At 39.9% G+C, this 22,436-nt stretch overlaps 1 protein-coding gene across 9 annotated transcripts in view; it reads left to right on the top strand.

Moving 5' to 3' along the window:
- The window catches only part of si:ch211-200p22.4 (phosphatidylinositol-binding clathrin assembly protein), a 132,593-nt gene that overhangs the window by 74,426 nt on the left and 35,731 nt on the right, over positions 1-22,436 (top strand). The gene's annotated exons all lie outside the window — the stretch shown is intronic.

Raw genomic sequence — 22,436 nt, 5'->3', positions numbered from 1 at the left:
GACAAACCTTTCTTCAGAATACTCTTAGTTCACAAACTGTTTAGCAGAAATGATTTGACACTAATTTCCTTATGCTGCTGGCATAGACGTGCAACTGATTGAAGTAAAAGACAAAGTAGCTATACTGGATGTGTACACTGGCTGTGTGTGATGAATGATGTCTCTCGGGGATCTGTACAGAAGCCTCGACTTAGGATGTATTTATCAATGACTTTGAAAAATCAAAAGCTGTGTATCCAGGTTTACTGACTGCATCAACTTGCAAAAGGACATTGATAAATTAAGTTAGCGTGATTGGCATTGTGTTAGAGGCCATTCTGTTTAGATCCAAGAAATATGGGATTATTTTACTGCATATTGGATAAATTCATGAGAGGTCTGCCGCTGCCACTTTTGGCCACGAAAGGTGCTCAATCTACTTCAGATTACCCCGGAAGAAGAAAGTATCATGAAAAATAAGAGAGCACCAGTTAAAACTTTGCAATAAAACCATGAGTCGTATTTTTCACAAACAATCCTGGCGTCAAAGAAAAACAGGCATTCTACCTGCACACTAATGAATATTGTGGTTTCTGAATTTCTGTTCTGTATGCTGTATGTAGGCAGCACATCCCAGCAGCTATGATGCAGAGGTTCTGGTGTTAGATTGGGGTGGACAAGGTCAGAAATCTCTCAACACCAGGTTACAGTCCAACAGGTTTATTTGAAAACACAAGCTTGCAGAGTTTAGCCCCTTCATCAGGTGAAGTGACACATAAGCACACAGAACACCGAATTTATAAGTAAAAGATCAAAGGATCACACAACTGATGAGCAGGAATCAAACAAACCGAAGACGATAAATCTTTAATCAGCTGGAAGTTTTAATGAATCAATATGTATATGTAAATCGCTGAATTTCTTTCAAGTCACTACCCTGACACCACTAAAGGCTTTATCACTGTAAAGAAGAGGTGACATTTTAGGTTAGGCAATGTGTGTTAGGTGTGAGGCCTTGTTTAGATCCGAGCAGCTGGCAGACTATATCAAAGAGCACGTGCCTGGCTGCTGGCCTGTGCTTGCACGTCTTTAAACATCATGTCCAACAGCAGAATTACACCCAAATATCAGACAGCTGCTAGACTGTTATGTGAATTTGAAAACTGCACACTATATATGGGATTTGATTGCATTGGAGAGGGTTCAGAGAAGATGTAACAGGATATTGCTGGGTGGAGAGCTTTTGTTACGAAGAGACATTGGATAGACTTGGGTTGACTTTGGAGCAGAGGAGACTGAGGGGGAGATATGATTAAATTGTGTGAAATTTGAAGGGAATAGAGAAAGTAGATGGAAAGACACTTTGCACTTGTTGGAGGGATCAGTGAGCAAGGGCATAGAATAAGGGGTAAGAAGCTTAGAGGGGATTTGAGGAAAATTCTTTTGACCCAGAGGTTGAAGGGTGTCCGGAACGCAGCCTGAAATGGTGGTGGAGGCAGCAACCTTCAACAACAATTAAGTATTTATATGTACACTTGCGATGCCAAGGCTGTGGGCCAAGTGTTTGAAAAAAAAATGGGTTAGAATACATAGGTGTTTGTCTTTGACCAGCACAGACTCAGTGAGTGAAAAGGCCTTTTTCTGGCCTGTAGGCCTGTATCACTCTAAGACAACTTGTCTGTGCTAATATGGTCCAGACCAAACCCTCTTCAGATTTATCAAAGGGATAGCCGAGACCCTAACTTATTTAAAGGCAAGAGTAAGGTGCTGTGTTCCAGATGTAATTCACTTGGTTATGCTACATGGCTTTAAGCAAAACACACTATGCTTATTTTATTGTTAAAATATGAGGAAAATGAAGACAAGTTGGTCTAATTTTAACTCTATTGGAAAACTTAACAGAATAATAGATTATTTAACTACTAAAAGCAACTGTTTCAATGTAGTATCATCCCTTAAACCTACCTGAGGCAAAGGCAAATTAAGTAAAATTGTCTCACATGCAACGTTTCTCCAGTCCAGAAGAAACTGACATCAAGAAAAAATTCTGGCAGAGAGAGAACTTGAGCATATTGCAGTAGCAAACAATTGCAGAAAGCTAAACTAAAACTGTGGCTCTGTGTGAACCTGATTCCACCCATTCATGGTGCTTCTGTTCCAACTTTTTTGAGAAAAGCCTCGACTTCACAAGCTATATACTTTTATTGGCTTTGAACAGAACACATGACACCTCTGTGTCAACCTTGCTCTGTATTTCAAAAAACCCAGGATGGAATGTACTACTCAAAGCCATTGTATCGCATTCTTAGGAACTACACCAGAAACAAATTTAAAATTTGGAGCTTGCATATGCAAATAGATAACATTACAAGAAACTATGTATATTCTCACAGAAGACTTTGCTTGTTGTATACAAAACAAATTTGTTCACAGATTGCATGTTTTTCATTGTGTTTTGGAGACTGCCGTTCCCTGTATTTCCCTATGGCGATGTCCTGGCCTGTCAGATCCTGGGATGGGTTTAATCTGCTAATAAGATTTGGCATTTAACAATTCCTGATGCACCTCCATGCCAACCGTGGTCCAACCAGTTAACACCCTCTTCACATGCATTTTAAGTTGTCCTTCCTTTTCAAAGCTTTGTTTCTTGTGTCACCGTCCCAATGAGTGCAAAACAAATGCTTCAAATCTGTTTCTTTTCAGCAATTATTAAAATCCAAGAAGTTTAGGTGAATTAGAGATTTAATGATTTTGTGATTTAGTGGAATTTTGGAATAAAAGCAAAATACCGTAGATTTTTGGAAATCTGAAGTAAACATGAAGTGTTGTACATGTTCATCTGGCAGCTTCTGTATAGAAAGTAATAATGGTTTGAATCTAATGTAACTTCAGAATTGAAGAGAGAAATGTGATGAGTTTTATGCTGTTGAAAGAGGGGAAAATAAGTTCTTAGAAAGGGTAGCAGACAGGAGAGAGTAAATGAAGATCTCATGCATCAAGAAGTAAAGAAACTACGTTAGTCCAGCAAGAAGTATTAATGGCACCTCTAAAAACAGGTGAAAACAAGATACAGTCTGCCACCTGACCAAATAAAATCAAAACAAAAGATTAGTCTGTGCTTTGTTGAATCCAGCAGGTTATAAAGTGCTTAATTGGAAGGTGAGGTGTGTTTCTTGAGCTTGTTTGAACTTAATTGGAACATTGCAGCAGTTTGAGTACAAAATTGAACATAAGAACAAGGTGCTGAATTACAACGATAAGTGACTATAAGTTTCAAGCCATGCTTGCAGATTAAGTGAAAATGTTCTGCAAAGCAGTTATCCAGTCTGTATTTGGTGTCTCCAGTGTGAAGAAAAACACATTGTGCATAGTAAATACAATATAATCATACAATAGAATCCTGACTGTGCAGAAAGAGACCATTCAGCAATGAATAGCATCCCACCCACAACCAGCCCCTGCCCTATCCATGTGACCATTGAATGTAACAGTTAATCCACCTACCTTGCATGACCAATCCACCTAACGTCCACATCTTAAGACTGTGGAAGGAAGCAGGATCACCTGGTGGAAACCCACGTAGAAATGGGGAGAATGTGAACACAAACAATCACCCAAGGCTGAAATTGAGCCCAGGTCCCTGGTACTGTGAGACAGCAGTACTAGCCACTGACCCACTATCTCAGCCACAGCTGAGCCAACTGTGCTGCCCATGATAGTCCAAATTGAAAGAAATACAAGTAAATTGCTGCTTCACCCAGAAAGAATATTTGGACTGTGAGCTTCTGACTGCTCTGGTGGGGGTTGGAGATGCTCTAAGCTCTCTACTGTCTTAAACGGAGGTCCAAACGGTCCCTTTTTACCACCATTGTCCTACCTCCAGATTTTTTTTCCTTCTCTTTTAGCTTGTCTCCTTTCCTACAAATAAAAGGGGTTGATGTTACGCTAGTCAGTTTTTACTTTGCCATTCATACGATGACATCTTTATCTAATCTCCTATTCTTCCCTCTAGCCTAATGCAGGTTTTGTCTTTTTTTTTGCCGTTACCCTCCTCTCCTCTTTTTCAACAGCATAAAATTCCATAAAATGTGGAGCTAGAGAAACACAGCAGGTCAGACAGCATCAGAGGAGCTAGAAAGTTGAAGTTTCGGATCTCGACCTTTCTTCAGGGCCCTGATGGATTATAATTATCATTAGCCATTTATTATACAAAAACCAAAGAACTACAGATGCTGGAAATCAGAAACAAAAAAAAAAATGCTGAAAGGACTCCAACAGGTCTAGCAGCATCTGCGGAGAGAAAGCAGTGTTAATGTTTTGGGTCTAGTGACACTCCAGCTGCCAGATCTGCTGAGGTTTTCTGGCAATTTGTTTTTGTTTTTTTTTTGTGGCATTTATACAGTCTCCTTCTCAAAGCAAAGATGTCCCCAAAGCGCAGTACAGCAAATGAAATACTCTTGAAATGTATTTACAATTTCAATACCATGCAAGGCAGAAGTCAGTTTTGAAGTTAGTGGAAAAGGAAAGCACTGATTTTGGACTAATACAGACTACTAGTTGAGTACTGTTTCCTTTCATGTTATTGACAAAGAACAACTTTACACTGTTACCTCCTATTTTTACATAGAATACAGTAATTCTTTCTCACTAAGGTAATACATAGTTAAGATCCAAAGCAGTATAAATAGTGTAGAATGAGTGTATGAACAATTAATGACTCACTAAGCCAGAATGTCGGTTTGGTGTGGTTTGTAGAATCCAGGTTTGAATTTCAACTGAAATCTGCTTTTTTTGTTTAAGATGAATCTATAATTATTTTTGATAATTAATTGAGATTTGTCTCCTCACTGAGACAGACTGGGGAGCTTTCTCTTCACTGAACAACTGAAAGTACTCTTTTTTTTAATTGAGAACTGACAAGTGATAATTTTTTCAAAATTGCTGTCACAAGGCAGTGCTCTCAGTCAAGTTTTCTTTTTGATTCATTTGTGATCTTGATCTTTGCTACTAAATCCTCTGAACACAGATTTTGATCCCAGGTGAAATTCTGAAATTCATTTCCCTCTTCAGGAAAAATAAAAACTTACAGAACTTGGATTCCTCAGATTTGCATGCTTAACTTGTATCACAAATATTTTGCAATCCATAATAAGACAAAGTTGAGACTTCCATTGTCCTAGGTCACTTAGTTATTCAATGGCTGAAAGTTGTTTTTTTTTCCCAAGAAAGCTTTGTACTTTTCCCTGTAGCCAGAGCACTTCTGTTTAGGCTCCACCTGCTATAGAGGTGTGTAATGGCAGATATTTTCTAATCAGTAACGGGATTGCGCTTTGGAGGTGGCATAGATTTGTAAAGGGAATGTGATACAATTTGTATGTACTTGTTCAGAAATAGATTTGTGATACTGTGAATATGTAAGTTACATTTATTTTATGAAACAAAACTCAAGTGGCCTTTTCCCATATGTTATCATAACTTATTTCTTGATTTTTGGTGAGATTGCATACTTGAAGTATACTTGTTTAATCTGTGTGTTGTAGAAAACTTCATGAATATGTGTAAAGCCCAAGCAAGGGATTTGAAGTTTGGGGATAAATTTGTCACATACCTATTGAGCACTGACAATCACTGATTCCTGACACAACGCATGAAGCAATAACTATAGTGTGCATCATGTTGAGTTTTGGTAGTAAAGTGAGCAGGGGGAAAAACTGAGAAACTTGATGCATAGTTATCGGCAGTGAATTGAAATCTAGCTATGGGGATTAAGTGTATGGAGTACGTGATGGAGTCGATCCATTGAACTCTTGAAGATCATATGTTAATATATACTACAATATTGAGGGTCGCCTGGTTCAGTTCTTGCACAATCTGACTTCCCAATGAAGGGGATAACAAGGTGCAGAGCTGGATGAACAACAGGCCAAGCAGCATCAGAGGAGCAGGAAGGCTGATGCTTTGGGCCTAGACCCATCTTCGGGGGGGGGGGGGGGGGGGGGGTGGAGAGGAGGAGAGTAACTCCTTCAGGGTAGGCGTCCTTTAGAAGAGGCTTTGCAGTGGGGTTAAAATTGTTTGAGATAGCAGGAACTGTGGATGCTGGAGAATCTGACATAACAAGTTGCAGAGCTGACCCTCCCCATACCGATTTTAAGTTCTTGAAAGTAGGGACCGCTTCGTGCCCCAACTCACCACTGGACTTCACACAACAGCAGCTAGAGAACCCTGTGTGAAATGCTTGTGGTATTCCCATGTGGACAGACAGGGTCATCCATTTCAAAGACACTCCGTGCCTGATCAACCAATGTGGCAGGTGGGGAGGTTTGGCAGAGTGTGATTCCCTGCCCTTGCTGCAGATGGCCATCCTTCCATTTTGGTTGTGAGTCAACTTTGAGATGGGTTGAAACATACCTGAGTGAGTTTTATGTCATGGTTCTTTAAGTGATAACTTAAGTGCTTACATTGTTTTGTTTTGACATTGGCACAGAATCAAGTAGTTTGAGCTGTAATGAAGCTTAGTTTTCATCCATGGTGTCCAATTCTGATAGGATTGTCGTTAATTTTTTAAAAAATGTTTAATGGTATAGTGCAGGACATTGTGCTCTTTTTGTCTATTGCTTGAGGCTTGAATTTGCCAGAACTGTTCTTTAATACAAAATGATTGCCTGAATTAAGCATGTACTTTGGAAATTTGTTGTAACCAATTTCCAAATTTGCTCATTTTGCATTGTTTTTGATGTTTTTGAAATTTGACCCAACCTGAATTTATATGACCTCATTAGCAGCCTGATGTTTAGCTTCAATTCTAATGCAGCTTTTCCTTTCTTTTTCATGCTCGTGACAGTGTTCTGTTTGAAACCAAACTGTTTTCTGTAGTAGAATTTGCACGAGAGGACAGTAAAATTAGACCTATGTTTTCATTGCTTCCAGTTTAAGTTTGTTTTTAAGGATTACATTTGCACCTGTTCCCATCAATTTTTATGTATTATACAAATGCAAGTTCTGTGGAATGGCATTTGAAAATTTATGTATATCATATATTTCCTCTTTTTCCTTCAACCACCTCACCAATTCTTCTCCATTCTAAATGAAATGAAGTTTTTCCATACTAGCATCCAGATCTCTCTCAACTCAGGTCATTGATCCACACTTTCCTCACTACAATAAGCAGAAAGCAGAGAAAGATGAAAAATGAAGTTGAAAAACCTTTCAAAGACATGACCATCTAATTCATCCCTTCTAAGGCTCTGAAAAACTTTTTTGCCTTTTTCTCCTGTTCCCATCTAAATTTGATCTTCCGGTGTTAAATTTTCTTCTTTCTCCTACTTGCTGTCATTTGGAATTTAGATCTTCTGCTTAGGAGTAAATATCTTGTCATATTTTTGAAATATTTAAGCTTTTAAACTGGATGAATGTAATCTAAGTATGTATGTAAGCAGGTTTGTGTAGTATAAATATCTGAAATACCTTTTTGAAGAGCAGTGGATCAGCATGGACTCCACTGAAATACTCCTGAAGATTAAGCTACTGTATGCCCAGCTGTTAAATTACCACATTTGAGATTATTACTGAATTTTAATTATATTTTGGGTGCCTTGTCTGTGTTAACTTTTTAGTAAATGTAAAAACCATTGGAAAATTGGGAGCAGTTAAGATTGAGTGGTTGAACAGTGGATGCTGATAAGGAGAAAGCTTTTATTTAATTGTTCAATTCATTCAGTTTTATTTGAAGTTGTCCTTGATGCACCCAGGATGGTATGTTTTGAAACTTTCAATTTTCACTTTGGTTCAAACTGATTCAGAATTAAGTCTCAATCTTGTGAAATCCAATAGATATGAGAGTTCAGTTTTTAGTAAAATGCAGGTGGAAATTGTTACATATCCAGAAAAATTTATACTGTACTTGGTTTCATCACAGTTACACTCTTCAGCTATTCAGTGTTCTCAATTAGGGTATTTATGAGTGTCTGTGTATACGGAAGATTTTAAGAATTTTGTTGCTCTCAGACCCAGAGAGAATGATCATGTCTAAATAGCTGCTGCTGCTGCTCGGAATGTTACTGCTTTATTGCTTTTTATCACCACATGGTTACAATTGGTTCCTATCAAATGTCTTTTTTTTTCTATCTTATTAGACCCATTTTCTGCCTCTGATAGTTGCATTGACTCTGCCATTTGGATGTATTTGACATGCAACCTCTTGAACATGTGGTAAAAGCCACAATTGCATCTAATGCTGCTTCAAAGCAGACATTGGCCCACCATTTTAGTGGTAAAGGAGAATTCTTGCATATTCTTTTGCTTAATCCAAGTCTCATTAATACAGATTTATGTAAAAAAAAATGTATATATACCCTGTTGCTAACTTGATCAGATATCTTGCTTTTTTTCAGCTGGTTGTTTGATGAAACGTCACTGCCTGTTTAAGTTCCCAACTGAAAAACCTACATGGGTAGATGCACCAATTATAAAATGCACACCCAATCCTTGACGGTTTCACATTACCAGTTAAAATTTTAAGCATTCCAATTGAGAATTTGATTGGCCAGAACTGTAGTTTTACTGAAATTTGTTCAGCCAGTTTCCAGCATTTGCTTGCAAAGTTATCTGGACTCATTTGGGAAGAATTCCAGGTTCCATTGGTGAGCTAGATTGGCTGATAACAACTTATTTATTAAACTGTGACTTGAATCACATTTTAATAATCGAGCCCTCCAGAGATGGTTGGTTCAAAACTTCCAGGTACATTTGTTTCATCTTGGTTCATTTCTGGTGACTCCTTAAGGATTTGTTACTAATTAGTTTTTCACTACTTGTTCTGGATGGCACACAGATGTCAGAAGCACTTAGAGTGCATGGTGAGCAATACAGTGTTATTAAAATTTAAATGCATCACCACTAGTTTTTGACCACAATCTGGATGCACATTTTGCCCGTTAAACAGTTGTTTCAGAAATCAAAAGATGGAATGTTTCAGTTACTTCTCTTTTTTTGTTGCCTCTGTCTCATAGTTTCAAAGACATTTGCAGTGCAGAAGGAGCCTTTTCAGCCTATTGTGCCAGCATTTCTGGTCAATAAAGATTGGACTACACTGATCCCATACCCCTAGAAGCTGTGGCTCCTCAAGTGAAAATCTAAATAGTGTCAAAATGGTGTTAGAGTTTCTGACTCAACTATCCTTTCAAGCAATTAAATCCAGACACCCACTACACTTTGGTTGATAAAATGTCTACTTAACTCTCCCCTTAGCCTCTACATTTTATCTTAAATCAATACCACCTAGTTTCATTCCATCCTTATCTGTTGCCCTTGTATAACAACATTATACACCTTTATCACCATGTCAACCTTTCGCTGTTTCAAGGAAAACATGGGCAGTATGTCCAGTCTTTCCTCACAGCTCAGACCCTCAAGCCTGGGCAGCATCCTGGTGAATCTTCTCTGCAACTTCTCTCATGTAGTCTCATTGTTCCATAAACGTAGTGACTAGACTGCATGCAGTACTCCATTTGTAGCCAAACCAGTGTTTTATACAGTTCCAACAGAACCTCCCTGCTTCTGAATTATGTGCCCTAGCCAGTAAAGGAAAGTATCCCATACACTGCCTTAACCACCTTCTGTAACTTTCCTGTTATCTTCAGGGATCTTTAGGTGTGCACACCAAGGTCTCTTTGATCTTTAGTATTTTCAAAGTCCTACCATTTTGTAGTGTAATCACTTGCCATTTGTTAGCACTCCCCAAGAGCATTGCTTTATACTTTTCTCGATCGAATTCTATTTCCCATTGCTTGTTCCCACCTGAGCAGTTGTTGATATCCTCTTGCAGTTTACGGCTATCCTCCCACCATTTACCACCCTATCTGTTTTAGTGTCATCCACACATTTCTTGTTCGTATCCCTTGTGTTTAAGTCAAAATTGTTAATGTACATCAGAAACTACAAAGGCCCCAGCACTGAGCTCTGCAGAGCCCCACCAGAAACAGATGCCCAGTCACACAAACAATACTCCCCCTCTCACTCCTGCCGCTGTTATTTTTGGACCCATCCCATGGGTTTTTGCTTTCTTGACCAGTCTGTAATTGGGTACCTTATCAAAAACCTCGCTAAAGTCTGTCATTCATATTAAATGCATTATTCTCCTCCACCTCCTAGTAACCTCCCTCAAGTGTGACAAGCATGACCTTCCCTGAGCAAATCCATGCTGACTATCTCAGATTAATCCATGTCTCTCCAAGTGTAAATGTGTTTTGTCCCTTGGATTTCTTTCTAATAACTTCCTCAACAGCAAGGTTATACTGACGAGCCTATAATTTCCCTAAGTGGGTCATTTGGGTTTTCTTTCTCTTTTCCAGCCAATATTTTACTATGCACCGTCCTAACTTGCCAAATGTCCTTACTAAAATCTCCCTTAGCAGTGTTTATACTCCTCCAAGGACTCTGTCGTATTGAACCTTCGATATTTACCATAAGTTTCTTTTAAACCTAATCCTAGCCTTCGTGTCCTTTTTGATATGCCGGGTTCTGTGGTTTTGGGCCTATCGTTTGTCTTATGGGTGCATACTTGCCTTGTACTGTTTATTCCTTGAATATCTCCCACTGTTGTGACATAGCTTTATCTGCAAGTAACTGCTTCAGTCCACTTGTGTCAAATCATCTCTTAGTAATATTAGCGTTTTCTAAGTTTAAAACTTTTATTCCTAACCCATCTTTATTATTTTTCAAAACTATCCTAAATTTAATTTAGAAATAATCACTATCTGTCCTAATGGTATGCCCTTCCACCTGTGTTATTAGGTCCAGAACTACTGCTCCCTTGTTTGGCTTCCTACATATGGGCTAAGAAAAGTTCTCCAGGATGCAGCTTAAGAATTTTGTTCCCTCCCTTGCATGCTTAAATTATCCCAGGTAATCTATAATAGTTACTATCCCCACCTTATTATTCTTGCACTTTTCTGAAATTTGATTACTTATTTGAACCCCTATCACTTCCTGACTCTTTGGGGAGGCTAATGGTCTACATGCAAAACATGTTTGCCCTTTTTTTAATTTTGTTTGTTTTTTTTTGCTTCTACCTATCTTGCCTCATTTGATGCTCCGTCCAAGATATTATCTCTCCTTCTGGCTATAATTCATCCTTTTGATCAATCTTGTGACTACCCCAAACCCCACCCTGTAGCTCATCAGATTACTCTGTATTTCAGGAATGCTGAGCTATCAATCCTGCCCATCTTTCAGATAAGTCTCTTATTCCTCAGGCTCCTTGCTTAAAATATATTTCACTCAGACTTTGCTAAACTCTGTCGTCTTTCTTTGTCTGGCCTGTTTGCTGAGCCTTCCAGATTTACTCACTAGTGTTTTAACGTTTAATGCCATCTTCTGTCTCCTGTAACTGCTTGCCCTTATCCCAGACTCCTGCCAATCTAATTTAGATCTACCTCAAACCTCCCTGCAACCTGAACAAGGACGTTGATCCTTTTCCACTGTAGATGTAACACATCCAAAATGTAGACGTTGCACCTCCCTGAGAAAATGATCTACCAGTCAATACAAGCATGGAATCTAGAGCTCTTGTATGTATTTGTTACAGTGTTTATTTTGCATTATTTTGGGCAAAGAATCTCATTCTAATCTAATGCAGTTATAATTGTAAGAAAACTGGCTTGACTTGTTCTACAATAGTGATGAATTACCTGTGCTCGCCATTATTACGTGGTTAATTGTGTGATCGTTTTGACTACTTGTACATGCACATATAAATACCAATATCTGGAAGCTGTCTGTTTTGACCTACTTCTCCACAAGCTTTGCTGTAACAGTGTCACATGGAGTGATCTGTCATTTAAGTGCATGAAAAAACAGTCCATCTGTGTGCCAGGAAAAATGGATTAATTCTAAATTAACTTTTAACAATGAGTTCAGTCTCCATTGCTAACAAACTCTCTGGCACTGAAAATTCACTTTTACAAGTGTAGAATCTTGTTTAGATTCACTTCACTTACCTCACTAAGGGGCTATGCTCTGAAGGCTTGTGATTTCAAATAAACCTGTTGGACTATAACCTGGTGTTGTGATTTCTGATCTTGTCCGCCCAGTCCAACACCAGCACCTCCATAATCTTAGATTTTATTGCTGGAATTTTTAAAAAATTAATAACTTTGTTTTACTTTTACCTTTTTCTGTCTCCTAATTCTTTTATCTTGCTCATTCTTTCTGAATCTCATTCTCTTGTTACACAATTTAACGTTTGAATGAAGAGTTCTAACTTGCACTTTCTCATTTAGATACTGTGTACCTCAGCAACTCAAAATACATAAGGCGGTGGGTGATTCTTGCATTGAAAAGCCCGTGTGTGCCTGCAAGAATTCAGCCATTGGGTGACCACTTGAAGGAAGTTACGTAGAAAGTAGGAGACGCAGAATCTGAGAGGACCTGCTCCTCCAGTTGACGGTTCTGTTTTTACTACTGCTTTTCACCAATCACACATTCCCTTTCTCCCATGCTTGGTGCTCTTCCAGAGTCTGACTTTGTGAGGAGCAAGGGTGGGTGAAGGATGACCTGTGATTTGAGGAGCTGGAGGATTTGTCCTAGGCCCACCATGCAGCAGAGTTTCGGAGGCAGAAGCAGCATACTTTTTGGAGGTGATTACTCATTGAGCCTGAGTCTTGTGTGTTCACTGACCTCCTTGAGTAGAACCCAAGTGTTGGCTGGGAAGATGGAGAACAGAATCCAAGTGAGAAGGGGAATGTGTGCAGAGCCACAGTGGGGGATAAGGGGAAGTGAAGCAAGTCAGAGTGTCAGATGGGAGGAGGTGTTGAGCAGGTGGCGGTAGTTTGAAACAGTGTATGTTGGTTGGGAAGGGGGCAGAACACCATGCTGGATGTCAGTTGATCCTGCGAATGATTGGAAAGTTGTACCACAAATCTTTATCCATTGTGTAACTTTATCCATTGGAGGTATAATAATGTGTATTATTCAACGCACTGAGAGGAGAGGGCAGACAGGTGAGCTCTTACTAAAGGTGAGCAAATCTGCTTAGGCTTAAATGTATTTTATGGATAGAAGTGAAGTAAACACAGGTGGATGATCTGCAAATAATATTTACCTAGACCCACATCCTGCATTCAGTATGGTTTTAAGGAAGCTATTTATGAATTGTATTTTCCTACTTACAGCAATCATAATTCCTAGAAAATTAGCATTAGTATTGAATTTTTTTAGTGTTTGCATTCAGTTATTTATTTTGGTGAATGCAAAAAAGACATGGAGTAGGAGAGATGTATAATAAATTAAAATATTATCTATAGATTCTGAGTTAAAAGATGTAATAATCTTTATGTATCAATGTTTGCTATCTGTAATTTGTACTATTTTCATCTGCTTAGAGAAGAAGCTGCCCACAGAACTCAACATGAGCATAACTGCATCATCTATTGAAAGAGCTTATGAAATGATAAAGGACCCCTGAAAACAAACATATAGTCCCAAAAATCAAAGTATCCCTCAGTCTTTAGAGGAGCCTTAAAAATAATTTGATCCTTGTGCTTCATTCCAACCTATTAAATAAGAGACACAGCTGCTGGAGCTGTTTACTCTGCTTACAGATCCCCTGTAGTTGGAACCATGATTCATCAGACTTGCTGGTGCTGTTTTAAAAGCTCACAGAGCCTGTGGGAAGCTGTAGGTATACAACTGTAGGTATGAAAAAAAAACAAAGAACTATGGATGCTGGAAATCCGAAATGAAATGAGAGATTGCTGGGGAAACAAACTAAGCATATCTGGCAACATTTTTTAAAAATTAGAATCCCTACAGTGTGGAAGCAGGCCCTTCGGCCCAACAAATCCACACCGACCCTTGGAGCATCCTGCCCAGATCCATCCCTCTATAACCACCTAGTTTACACCCGACTGAATACTACGGACGATTTAGGATGGCCAATCCTCCTAGCCTGCACATCTTTGGACTGTGGGTGGAAACTGGAGCAAGCCCACACAGAATGTGTAAACTCCACACACAGTCGCCCAAGGCTGGAATTGAACCTGGGTCCCTGGTGCTGTGAAGCAGCACTACCTGCCACTGCACTGCCCCATCTATGGTGAAAAAACAGCGTTAACATTCTGGGTCCAGTGACCCATCAGAATTCAAGCACCTGCAAGAAGCACCTGTTTGCTTACTGCTGACAGCAAAATTTCTGCTATTATATAATTTATTTGAAAGTACAATAGTATATTTTCAACAGCTTCTCAGATCTAAGTTAATATCTGGTTTGAATTAAGGAAAATAAACTGAATGCTGAGAAGGGAAAGGGAAAATTGTGGAAGCTTAGAATAGTGGAATAAAAAGTATGGTATTAAATAGGCAGAAAATAAAAAGCCAAAAGAACTGACTATGAAGTTCCAGAGAGCACAGGACTAATGGTTGTGTGGAGCCCCTACTGGTACATTGGAAGAAACACAGACATATGATGAGAATGGGATGAAGCCTTTGAAACATTTGAAAGTGAGGCTGTGATATTAGACGTCCAGGGATCAAAGACAGAACGTGGTAATGAAGTGTGAATGAAGGCACAAGCAGCAACATTTTGGATGAGTTGAAATTTCATATAGGATTGAGACAGGGAGATTGGTTAAGAATTTGAATCTCTTTCTGATTCAACATAGTGAGACTTAAGAGAAGATGATATAGTTACCAAGGTAGACTTGTAATAGAAAAAAGCCTGATAACAGGTAGATGTGCTTGAGGCACAAACGCAGCTGATTGGAGTCAAATTCTCCATTTCATAGGTGGCTGCAGTCTCTTAATGCAGAGATTACTGCTAATGGTGCCTTGCTGATGTGGCGAAAGTGCAAGAGACTCCAGTCGCTTGTATTCCAAGGTATGTGGCACTATATCACACATGGAGGTAGAGGGTCAGAATACCATGTCGTGATGCTTAGCATATTTGTGTCACAATGGTATTCCTGCTTCTGGGCCAGGAAGCATGGGCTCAAGTCCCATATGCCCCAGAGGTATGTAAACAACATCTCTGAACAGATTCATTAGAAAATACTTGTCACCAATGCAACACTTTCTTCCACAGATGCCATTAAGGTGCCATAAGATGTCTCCTCAATACCTGGGTCCCATTCTGGTCATGTTTGGGGAGACATGTCAGCTGTGGTCAGCACTGTTCCCTCAGCACCAGGGACCCAGGTTCAATTCTATCCTTTGACCATGTGTGGAGTTTGAATGTTCTCTCCACGTCTGCATGGGTTTCTCCGGTTTCCTCCCACAGTCCAAATTTAGTGCACGTTAGGTGGTTTGGCTATGCTAAATTGCCCATAGTGTCCAGGGATGTTTAGGCCAGATGGATTAGCAGGGTTGTAGGATAGGGGACACTTCCACTGTGCCACAAGAACCCCTGGGTCTGCTTTATTTTTTCTTTCACATCTGGAAGTGCTATCACACATAACTAAACAACTTTACTGCCACTAAAACATTGTCTGGGTCTTTTTCTTTTGTTTTATTTGGAAGTGCTATCTGCATCTGCTTTTTTTTTTTCTTTTTTCCTCCCCAGAAGTGCTATCACACAACTGAGCAATCTTCGCACCACCAAAATCACCATGACTGTTCTTTGTAAACTGCTAATCACTACAGTAGTCACCCGTGCAGCCAATTTAATATTTACGTGCAAAGTCCATTAGGGGCAGTGCAAACCATCAAAAGTGAGGTGGAGGGTCGTAGGTGGTGTAGGAAGAGAAGGCCGGAGCTAAAATGAAGTTGGACGGGCAAAATAAAGCACAGTATCCCCTACGGCATCGACTTTTTCTCTAAAGGCATTGAGCACATTAATGGACGCTGCATGCTCCTTCTCCAGTGATACCCATGACAAACATAACTGCAGAAGAAGGGCAGACAGTTTGCAAATATGACACTCTCCACAGCCCACTGCGAGGTCTACTTTGATTAGAAAATAGGCTCAAAAATAATCTGTTCAGGGATATTACACCTCTTGGGAGTAGATGGGACATGAACCCATCCCTCCTAGTTCAGAGATAGGGGCGCTGCCACATGACTCTGGCTTTAAACATTGTTATAACATCTCTGAACAAATTGATTATAACAAACCTCTCCATGTGGGAGTTGAACCAGACTCTTCTGGCCCAGAGGCACGGATGATACTGCTGCTCCAGAAGAACTCTTGGGAGTGCATTATCTTTCTTTTAACCAGGAGATGGGCAATACTATACTGGCATAAGCAAATGTATTGATTGCCACACTGCTTCATCATGCTCGTCAACATCTGACATTTCCTTTGGAGGATAATATATTCATAGTCACAAGCTGAAGGGTTCTACTCTGTTAAGATTTTTGAGTGGTTCAGTTAGTTGTCCTGATGAAGAAACGTGTTTGTGATGGGGCCAACACCCACCATCTGTCTTCACATATTAGCAAAACCTTGTGCTCGGGATCCCCCTGCTACAGAAAAATGGTTCATCTGCACCAATTTGCCCTCTGTCATGAATTAATTCCTAAAATGAAGTGACCCTGAAATGGCAGTGTTCCAGAATAAAAGATTGCCATGTTTTTATTTTAAATCAAAACAGTTGAGCTGAATGATTAATCTATGCATGATATACACATTATTTTTAATTAAATATTCTGTTACTTCAGATTATTCAGGGTGACCATTGTTATCATCTTATTATCGAAGACAAACTTAGATCTCTAATCCAAACTTTTGAGTACCAATTGGCCAGTTTATTTTCTTTTCTAATCAGTCTTTTCAGAGATATTATTTATATGCCTTTGAAGCAGGGTGGGATTTGAACCCAGGTCTCCATTACCCAGAGGTAGGAACACTACCACTGTGCCACAAGTGTCATCCTTGGCTCTGCTTTTATTCTTCAGTTTATTTTCTTTTATACTCTAGTGCAATTTTGCACAACTGAAAGACTTAGACTTTCCCACCACCAAATCACTCTGACTTCTTGTTTTGTACACTACTATCCAGCAACAGTATCTGAAGTTCCCATTATCTGTGATACAAAGTTCAATTCTTAACTTGAACTCTCAGCTCAAAACCAAATATAAAAGAGAAACAGATGGTCTCAACAACCCTCATTAAATTATTTAAGGATTTTTCTTCCTTTAGCGCACTAAAAGAGTGTAACTTAGATGCCCTGTCTTAAAGATCAAGAGAAAGGAAAAACTTTTATCTTCAACTTTCTCTTAGAACCTAGTTTTCTCTGGTTTCTAACCAACGGAGTCCTCAATCACTCTATTCTTGCCTTAAATACTTCTCTCCATCTCAATCCATTCTTTCTGTCTATGAGACCTTCAAACAAATGACCTACAAATGATTGAAATTTACTAAAAATCAGCTAAGTGAGGAATTTTATGGAGGGTTTCTCTAGATGATCTTGAATGAGCTCGCACGTAATTCTCTGCTGCTCATCTCATTTTGCATGCACCATGCCTCTGAGAACATAGTGCAAGCGTAGTACCACAGAGGAAAACCCAACAGTGTAGAAAGAATGACACTTGGCGTTCTGTAGGGATGAATACCACATCTTCTCTTGGTTACCTGACACTCATTTTAACTTTGCCACTGCACACACAGCTCATAGTTGAACATGTTCAACATTGCAAACAGCTTCTTCCTTTAATGGGTCTCATCTGCTCCATCCTGCCACATAAATAAACCTTCTCACCCTCTGCACTGTCTACTCCTTCGCCTTCCTCCAACTGCATCAACACAATCTGCAGTACCAGCCATCTTCATTGCACGTAATCTCTCATTTTGTCTCAGTGCAGGTCAAAATGGTTCACAATAGGGCTGGAAGAGACGGCATGCCCCACATTCATCTCATCAGCTAATACAAAAAGATAACTCTTCAGCTTGCAGGAGAGGATAAAGCGGGCTAATGTAGGATGCCGGGATCTGTATCCTGGCAACAAAATAAGATTAACTGTAAAGTGCTGTGCTGCTCTCCTATCATCACCATGCTCAAGCTTCTACCCCTATTCTACTAACCATTCTGTGATAACCCCTTTAAAGGCCACAGAGGTTCACTAATCTCCCCGTAGAGCTTATGAAATACATGTCTTCCTGATAACAGGCAATGACCTGCCCAGCTGTAATTCATCACCCAAGTCAGAAGGAATTGCGAATACGGGATGGAATTTTTGCAGGAAGGTGGGTGGGGAGGTGGTGTATTCCAGGTAACTGTGGGAGTCGGTGGGCTTGAAACTGACATCGGTTTGTAGGTGGTTGCCTGAGATGGAGACAGAAAGGTCCAGGAAGGTGAGTGATGTGTTGGAGATGGTCCAGGTGAACTGAAGGTTGGGGTGGAAGGTGTTGGTGAAATAGATGAACTGTTTGAGCTCCTCTTGGGAGCATGAGGCGGCGCCGATACAGTCAGTGTAACGGAGAAAGAGGTGGGTTTTAGGGCCAGTGTAGGTGCAAAAGAGGGACCGTTCCACATAATCTACAAAGAGGCAGGCATAGCTTGGGCCCATGCGGGTACCCATGGCGACCCCCTTTGTCTGTAGGAAGTGGGAGGAATCAAAAGAGAAGTTGTTGAGGCTGAGGACGAGTTCGGCTAGGCGGCTAAGGCTGTCGGTGGAGGGGAACTGGTCGGGCCTGCGGGCCAGGAAGAAGCAGAGGGCCTATAGGCCATCTGCCTGGGGAATGCAGGTGTATAGGGACTGGACGTCCATGGTGAAAATGAGGTGTTGGGGGCTGGGGAATTGGAAGTTCTGGAGGAAGTGGAGGGCGTGGGTAGTGTCATGGACATAGGTGGGGAGTTCTTGGACCAAGGGGGAGAAAATGGAGTCCAGATAGGTGAAGATGAGTTCGGTGGGATAGGAGCAGGCGGAGACAATGGGTCGAACAGGGCAGGCGCGTTTGTGGATTTTGGGAAGGAGATAGAAGCAGGCCGTGCGGGGGTGGGAAACAATTGCCCATAATGGGTTTTGCTTGTAACTATTTAATTGGCAGAATGTAGCACTATTTTTGAAAATTTTCGGAGAATGGGCTGCCTTATTTTGCTCTCTCCACCCTCCTGGTTTCTCTCCAGTTATCAAATGTTCTGAGAAAAGAAATCTAATCTGCTGAAACTGTTTGCATTAACCAGTGACACACAATTCAAACAAGATAGATGATTCTGCTTGCCTCTTAACAACCCATTGTCCAAGGATTTCTGAAGGCGTGAATCCTTCATTTGAAATTGGTATTGAACTGGAAATTACAATTCTTCAATTTCCTTTTTCAGTTATTCCTCAACTGTATCTTTGTAAGTGAGAGTGGGGGTTATGATCAAAGATGATTGAACTTTAGATCTAGTCCTTTTGAGAAGGTGACCAAACAGGTAGATGAGAGTAAACCAGTTGATGTGGTGTATATGGATTTCAGCAAGGTGTTCGATAAGGTTCCCCACAGTAGGCTATTGTACAAAATGCAGAGGAATGGAATTGTGGGAGATATAGCAGTTTGGATTGGAAATTGGCTTGCTGAAAGAAGACAGAGGGTGGTAGTTGATGGGAAATGTTCATCCTGGAGACCAGTTACTAGTGGTGTACCGCAAGGGTCGGTGTTGGGTCCACTGCTGTTTGTCATTTTTATAAATGACCTGGATGAGGGCGTAGAAGGATTGCTTAGTAAATTTGCAGATGACACTAAGGTCGGTGGAGTTGTGGATAGTGACGAAGGATGCTGTCGTTTGCAGAGAGACATAGATATGCTGCAGAGCTGGGCTGAGAGGTGGCAAATAGAGTTTATTGCAGACAAGTGTGAGGTGATGCACTTTGGTAGGAGTAACCGGAAGGCAAAGTACTGGGCTAATGGTAAGATTCTTGGTAGTGTAGATGAGCAGAGAGATCTTGGTGTCCATGTACACAGATCCTTGAAAGTTGCCACCCAGGTTGACAGGGCTGTGAAGGCATACAGTGTTTTAGCTTTTATTAATAGAGGGATCGAGTTCCGGAACCAAGAGGTTATGCTGCAACTGTACAAAACTCTGGTGCGGCCGCACTTGGAGTATTGCGTACAATTCTGTTCACCGCATTATAAGAAGGATGTGGAAGCATTGGAAAGGGTGCAGAGGCGATTTACTAGGATGTTGCCTGGAATGGAGGGAAGGTCTTACGAGGAAAGGCTGAGGGACTTGAGGCTGTTTTCATTAGAGAGAAGACGGTTGAGAGGTGACTTAATTGAAACATATAAAATAATCAGAGGGTTAGATAGGGTGGATTGGGAGAGCCTTTTTCTTAGGATGGTGACGGCGAGCATGACGGGGCATAGCTTTAAATTGAGAGGTGAAAGATATAGGACAGATGTCAGAGGTGGTTTCTTTACTCGGAGTAGTGAGGGAATGGAACGCTTTGCCTGCAACGGTAGTAGATTTGCCAACTTTAGGTACATTTTAAGTCGTCATTGGATAAGCATATGGACGTACATGGAATAGTGTAGGTTAGATGGGCTTCAGATCGGTATGACAGGTCAGCACAACATCGAGGGCCGAAGGGCTTGTACTCTGCTGTAATGTTCTACGTTTGCTGTTCTAAGATATTAATTAAATTGCGTTGTTCAGCTGTGCGCTTCCAAAATTACGTTATTAATAAATTGATAGATTTTTGTTGAAGTTCTCAACTTGATGTCTCAATTGTTATTTGTAAAGTCTGGTTGAGAGCAATTGAGTAATTATGATGGTCATTGAATGTTTTAATTTTACTGTTTTGCAAATCCAGTGATAGTGTGGCTGATTTTTGGATTGGCTTGCTGGCTGTGTATTGTAACAGGGTGAAAATGTAAAGTTTGGAGTGGTAATGCTGTATGTAATGAGTCCAGTGAGAGGCTCCCATTCCAGGTAGACTGTAAGTAATATAGTTCAGCTTTTACCTAAGCATCTTGCAGTGTTCTCAAATATTCAAGGAAAACTTAGTCACACAGCTTTCTTGAAATGGCAAAGTGTTGCATTTTTGCTCGTGGGAATGATATGAATTTGACTTCAGGATTTCATTAAGCTTGGAGGCGTTTCCTTTCTGATTATGTATTTTTGACTGAGGGAAGGGATGCAAAATCTAAATTTGTATCAGCTGAGTCAAACCTTGTAGTCTTTTTGTGTTTTAGCTTTGTCTAGAAATACTACATTTTATTTCAACTAAAGGATGCAACATGTCTGAATATAAACATGATCATCGGTCATAGTTGAAATCCACTTATACAATTGCATTAGTTCTCTGAAAGTAATTTCAAAAATCAAAAGTAATGCTGAATTATTGCTGTCCATAATTGAACAAAACTAATATGGGCTTGCGACAATTCACCTTAAGTTTGTATCTACTCTACACTCAAGTAGAATAAGTACTAGGAACTTGACCAGTAATGCCAGGATTCAACACTAGGTGGCCTGTTGTTTGTTTTCTTGTTTGCTTCAATTTGCCCTTCTCTCTTCCCTCTTCTGCAATCCAAAACTTGAAAACATCAAATTTGGTGTTTACCCTAACTTGAGTGTTTGGTTTTTTTTCCCCAAAACAAAAGAGGGTATACTACGCTCATCAATACTGTGATAAAATTAATTTTGTATTAAGTGTTGCAATTATAATACAGTATCTAGATTTAAATATCTTTGCGTTTAGAATTATTCTCGTAACTTTTAACTAGTACTTCTGAAATGAGTTGAAAGCCTCAACGATAGCAAGAAAACATCTGCCCTTTCAGAACAGACATGTAACAATGTGCATGGAAAGCTTCACTGTTAATCAAAAGTTTGGAGGAAGCCAGTTAACTAATCAATGCAGTGTCCTAAAGCTACAGTGCTGAGAGGTTGTGATTTGGACATATCAGCATTTTCTCCCTTTTTTCCACTTCACTTGCCTGTCCTCTAGCAATACCACCATCACTACCCAGTAAACTTTGAGCAATTTAAATGTACCATAAATAAGGTCACCCTGAAGTTTTCAGCACCAACAGAATGGTGAGTAGTATGAGGCATACTGAAAAAGTGACTTGAGTATCTTCCTGTATAAATACAGTTGATGTTTCTGTTTGATCTAAGCTCATTGCGACTTTGGAATTTATCTTTCAAGGTGTTGAAGAGTGTCCATTGAATGTTAACATAAAATTAAGTTTACAGTATTTATTTGAAATGAATTTGAGATAATCCATCAAAACATGAGTGCTTTGCTCATACTGTTGGCATCGAATACCTTGTTTTTTTTCACCTTGCTTGGACTGTTTGTGTGAAAGACTTTTTGGGTGATGTTTATCTACATTTCTATAAATGACTGGCTGGCCTGGTGTTTGCTCCGTTCTATTACTTACAAAATGTGCTTTAGTCTCACATGTTTAGACTTCAATATTGAAAGTGCTAGTGTTGGAAGGTTTTTCCACTGCTAGTTTCTGTAATTATTAGATGATAGAAGGGCTGAATAAGTAGTTAAAAACATGGCTGTCTAAAAGTTCATATAAATTGAAT

Source organism: Stegostoma tigrinum, chromosome 15, assembly GCF_030684315.1.
Source record: "Stegostoma tigrinum isolate sSteTig4 chromosome 15, sSteTig4.hap1, whole genome shotgun sequence".
Classification (NCBI taxonomy): Eukaryota; Metazoa; Chordata; class Chondrichthyes; order Orectolobiformes; family Stegostomatidae; genus Stegostoma; species Stegostoma tigrinum.
The sequence above is the reverse complement of the archived record's forward strand: the minus strand, read 5'-3'. Positions and strand labels throughout refer to the sequence as shown.